Source organism: Arvicola amphibius, chromosome 12 (assembly GCF_903992535.2).
Source record: "Arvicola amphibius chromosome 12, mArvAmp1.2, whole genome shotgun sequence".
Taxonomy (NCBI): domain Eukaryota; kingdom Metazoa; phylum Chordata; class Mammalia; order Rodentia; family Cricetidae; genus Arvicola; species Arvicola amphibius.
Window position 1 is genome coordinate 131646212 of NC_052058.2, and position 5494 is coordinate 131651705.

At 38.8% G+C, this 5494-nt stretch overlaps 1 pseudogene; it reads left to right on the forward strand.

Annotated features, from left to right (window-relative positions):
- The first annotated feature begins 350 nt into the window (after nt 1-350).
- On the forward strand, nt 351-4266 carry LOC119802998 (annotated as a pseudogene).
- The last annotated feature ends 1228 nt before the right edge of the window (nt 4267-5494 follow it).

A 5494-nucleotide genomic window follows, 5' to 3' on the forward strand; every position in this document is an offset into this window, starting at 1 on the left:
AATGGCTGGAGTAGAGAGATATAGTTCATGCTTCCTTTAAAGAAATAAGGAATTCTGGTCCATGCCATCTTTTCCTGCTGCTCTTAAAGTGAATACTATAACTCTGTTTTTATCTTTCACTTTATTTACAAGCATGGAGGACAAGAGTATATTGGCATGAACACACATATTATTCATATCTGGCTCTCAAATTTATTCAGTTCCTTTTTGTTATAATATTTATTTTTGATTGACAGACTATATGTGGTATATTCCTATAAATATTTTTGTCCTCAGTGGTTCTATGGTTGACAAACCTAGAAGAATCACATATAAGTTAACTATTGCATGCATTTCAGTGTGTGATAAATATGATAGAGTGGTATGTGTATTTGGCGCAGTCTCCAGGTGGTGTTCAGGCCCCTGACACCCTGCTGAAATCATTTCCACTGGATGCCAGTAGAGCTGGGGAAAGGAGGGGCCCTGTGCTGGGAACTAAGACCAACTGGAGCTTTGCCTCTTTGTCCAACATTGTGAGGTCTTGATGGGAAACACAGTGGTGATCCCCTCACTCTGTTTTCCTTTGTCTCTGCTTGAGTTGCTTTGAACTGGCTGTTGGAAGTTTACCATAGGTCTAATTCACTGCCATTTTTTCCATTGTAGCCCAGAGTAAAAATGTTTACTATTTTCTCTTCCTGTCCATTTTGATTTTTGCTCATTGAACTTTTCTTAACTTTAGATTGGTTAGTTACTTTATCCTGAAAAAAATTGGTAGGAGTTTGTTTGTAAAAAACTATTTAATTATTATAAAGTTATTAACATACTGGAAAAATTTTCTACCCTTCCTCTCCAATCTTAGAAGTTATCACTTATCTATATTATACTAATCTGGAAACTCTGTGATGAGTCCCAGCCACTTCTATAGAAGCTGGTGTATTGCATTTGTCCTTTATTGTTCTTTTGATTGTTCCAATGATTTTCTTATTGTGTAGTTCTATCAAAGTTATTTTAACATGAGATTTGATGATACAATGTCATACATTCTCCATATTCTTGAGTTTATATTATAAAATACCACTTAAAAATTATCCACGTTTCAATAAACTATCTCTATTATGTTTTAAAACAAGTACAGCACCAGGAACACTTCATATCCTCAGTTAATGTAGCCTAAAATTTGACAGTTTCTTTTATATTTTCTTCCTAATTGGTCCTATCACTTTGTCTCTACCCATTTGTTCAAAGTTTTAGATTTTTTATTGTCTTAGGATAATTTGAACCAAATATTGTAATTCAGTGTTCAACACTTTATTTTCCAGTCACTTAGTAAGTAATTGAAACTTTGAAGATGTTGGTCTTTATTGGTTAGGACAAAAAAACAATGAGAGACACACGGGAACTGAGTAGACTTAGAGGAGTCTCTGATTAAAAAGCTGTTCCCAATGGAGGCTTTGAAGAAGCAAATTAAACCTTAATCCTGCAGATTCTTCTTCATGGTAAAATTATGGTAGACTATCCCCAAAACTTCTATAGTTATAGTGATTAAGTATTTTGTTTTACTTTAAATTTTATATGTCAGGATGCAATGTTACTATAACATTTGGAGATTTAAGAAAAAGGACAGAAATTTAAGCAAAATCACTGAGTTGCTGCTCTAATTTTTTGTTATCATTTTTCATAAATTCTTACAATTTATGCTATATTAACTACATCATCTCTTCAAGAGAAACATATGATAATGGTGTGAGAAAAGAAAGAAAGAAAAAGGAAGTGAAATTTTAATGGAATCTCCCTTGTGTCTATGATTCCTGCCATTGAAAAGTCAGTGCATTTTACACATTAGATTTCTGTTGCTTCATTTCACATGTGTAAATATGTAATCATTTCCATATCTGACCACAATTATTACTATGTACTGTATAACAGTTCATACATTCACAAACAGGTAAAGTATAGAAATCTACACTCAAAAATAATTATTAGAAAGTACATTCTTGGTAATAGATCCTGGAAAGCATTTACCAAAGACAGTTAGTGAATACTCTCATTTTGCATTACAGAAAGAACAATCAGACATTCACTGTTGAAGAAATGAAGAAAGCAGAATATTTTAACATATCTAAATCATTTTCTTTTCTTAAAAGATGTTTAGATTTATTTATTTTGTGTTTTTGTGTTAGGCCTGCAAGCATGTTTGTTCACTACATGTAGGACTGCTTCCCAAAGATATCAGAGGAGGGTGTTGGATCACTCTAATGGGAGTTATAGACTATTGTAAACCATGATTTGGGTTTAGGGAATCAAAAACAGATCTTCTGCAGGGACAAAAATTGCTCTTAACTACTGATCTCTGAATCTTTGTCAACCATCTCAAAGGGAACATATTGAATGAATAATTTTCTGATTTTCAGGATTAGTTAGGCTTTGTTAATTAGCTTATTTAGAACAATTGTTTGTGTCTGACTTGTTGGAAAACAGGCTACAATCAGCTACTCTACAGCCAATAGCTATGTCTACAACAATATGGAAATTTTAATAAAATCCATGTTTTAGGTGTCAATGCACACAGTTGGTTATTTCTAGATTGAGTTGAAAGTTCCTAGTAGCTCTGGAGTCACTTTATCCAGGAAAAAAATTACCCATCATTGCATTTCAGCTGCTTTTTAATTTACACTTGATGAAATATGGAAACAGTTATTTTGATTTTGTTTTAAATCATTCAGAAAGTATGACCATTGATAAATATACCCCTCATCTTACAGCAAAGAATCCTGACTGACAGTACATTGGTGTAATTTCAGAGATCCAGAGCTGATCAATGAAGAGAACAAATGCCCAGTCCTAATCCGTGTCTCTAGACTGCTACATCTAGATGAAAGGCTCAGGGAACAAAATGGAAGAAGAGGAAGAAAATATTCAGCAGTAGAGTATCAAGACATTTCCGGTAAGATTCCATGGCATCGTCCTGCTTCACCGTCTGCCACTGCTGCCTGGATTCACTGAGTGGTTCACTGGACCAGGAAGAGAGACCTCAGACTCCATCCAGGAACCTTTACCTACAATTGCAAACGAGGTGTCCAACAAGGGCTCCGTGGTTCTAGCCTACAGTGGTGACCTGGACACCTCCTGCATCCTTGTGTGGCTATGATGTCATCGCTTACCTGGCCAACATTGGCCAGAAGGAAGTCTTTGAGGAAGCCAGGAAGAAGGCCCTGAAGCTTGGGGCCAAAAAGGTGTTCAATGAAGATGTGAGCAAGGAGATTGTGGAGGAGTTCATCTGGCCTGCTGTCCAGTCCAGTGCTCTCTATGAAGACCGCTGTCTCCTGGGTACCTCTCTGGCCAGGCCTTGCATAGCCTGCAAACAGGTGTAAACGGCCCAGCGCGAGGAGGCCAAGTATGTGTCTCGTGGCGCCATGGGAAAGGGGAATGACCGGGTGTGCTTTGAGTTCACCTGCTAATCACTGGCACCCCAGATTAAGGCCATCGCCCCCTGGAGGATGCTTGAGTTTTACAACTGGTTCAAGCGCCAAAATGATTTGATGGAGTATGCCAAGAAACATGGAATTCCCATCCCTGTCACACCCAAGAGCCCCTGAAGTATGTATGAGAACCTAATGCACATCAGCTACAAGGCTGGAATCCTGGAGAACCCCAAGAATCAAGAACCTCCAGGTCTCTACACAAAGACTCAGGACCCTGCCAAAGCACCCAATAGCCCTGATGTCCTTGAGATAGAATTTTAAAAAGGGGTCCCTATGAAGGTGACAGCCATCAAAGATGGCACTACCCACCACACTTCCTTGGAGCTCTTCATGTACCTCAACAAAGTTGAGGGCAGGCATGGAGTGGGTCGCATTTACATCGACGAGAACCGCTTCATTGGAATGAAATCCCAGAGTATCTACGAGACCCCAGCAGGGACCATCCTTTACCATGCTCATTTAGACATAGAGGCCTTCACCATGGATCGGGAAGTACGCAAAATCAAGCAGGGACTGGGCCTCAAATTCGCAGAGCTCGTATACACGGGTTTCTGGCACAGCCCTGGGTGTGAATTTGTCTGCCACTGCATCGCCAAGTCCCAGGAGCAGGTGGAAGAAGGTGCAGGTATCTGTCTTCAAGGACCAGGTGTACAATGAAGAGCTGGTGAGCATGAACGTGCAGGGCAATTATGAGCCCTTTGATGCTACTGGCTTCATCAACATCAACTCGCTCAGGCTGAAGGAATATCATCACCTTAAGAGCAAGGTCACCACCAAATAGATCCTGACAAAGAGGAGCTGGCCTCCCAACTCTGCAGCTCTCCCAGGCTTCAGTGCTAATTGTTGTAATAAATTTGTAACTGTAGCTTGTTCTCCCACCACCTGACTGTGGCTGCTGTGTGCCTCCCACCCCATGCTTTGTTCCCTAGTTCCCTATAACCTACTGAAATGGTCAACCAAGGGAAGGGGAGGGTGGGGGCAGCTGCAGAGAGTTTAAAATGGCAATTAAAAGAAGCCACATTGAAAATAAAAATAAAAGATTTCATGGCTTCTACACTTAAAAGGGAAGGTCCATTTAATCTCAGCAGTATATTTGATTAAACAAGACCTGAACTGTGGCATTAACAGTAACCATCCAAGGGAGAAATTTCACAAGGCCTAATTCATAGATGAAAAGCTATGGATGGTCAACTGATCATAAAAGAAAGGTGAATGTGTTGTCACAAGGGATAAGCCTCTGGATATAAGAAACACAAGTACATAGGAGCCATGAACTCAGGAAGTTGTGTTTTTGTGTGTTGCTTGTGAGTCACTGTTTGAGTTTAGTGTAACAATACTAATTATACTAAAAATGGTCTGTGGAGTTTAGGAGGAGCAGGAAATGGAGGAGCGAAAATCACGTCAGCATAGCAACTACGTACCACATAATCAAATTCAATATTGAATTAAAATGAATTGTTGTGAAGATGAAATAATCTGCATGGTGTTTTATGAATGTAGTTTTTCTTTAATGGGGAAACAAAAAATAAGATTGTCTTTACAATCTAAATTTCTGATCTGTGTTGCAGTATGAACCCCAAACCACTCTCTTGCCTAAGGAGATAATGTGTTTCACTTTGCAAAGGGATAAAGAACATCATTTACTGTCTCCTGTTTGCTAAGGCAAAGGGGAATGTATTATACACCTCAAGTTTATATTTTGTTTTATCATAAACATTCCAGGTGTCACATTACAGTCTTTAATTAACTTTTTCCTGTGTTAGCCTCATTGATGCTTTCACAGACTCAAGAGATTTCAACTACATGAATGGCCAATTATTCAAAACGACTCCCTCTCTGTCCTGTTGACTCAATCTGGAACTTTGGCAGTTCTGTATCCAGGATTCTAATTGGAACAAGATCCACACCTGAAAATTGAAACCTGCACATATTCACAATAATTAGAAACTTGGACACACTACTTTGGACCTAAAATGACAAGAAAAGATTTGCCTACACTTTCAGAGAGTTCATTTAGCTCTAAATACCTCTAC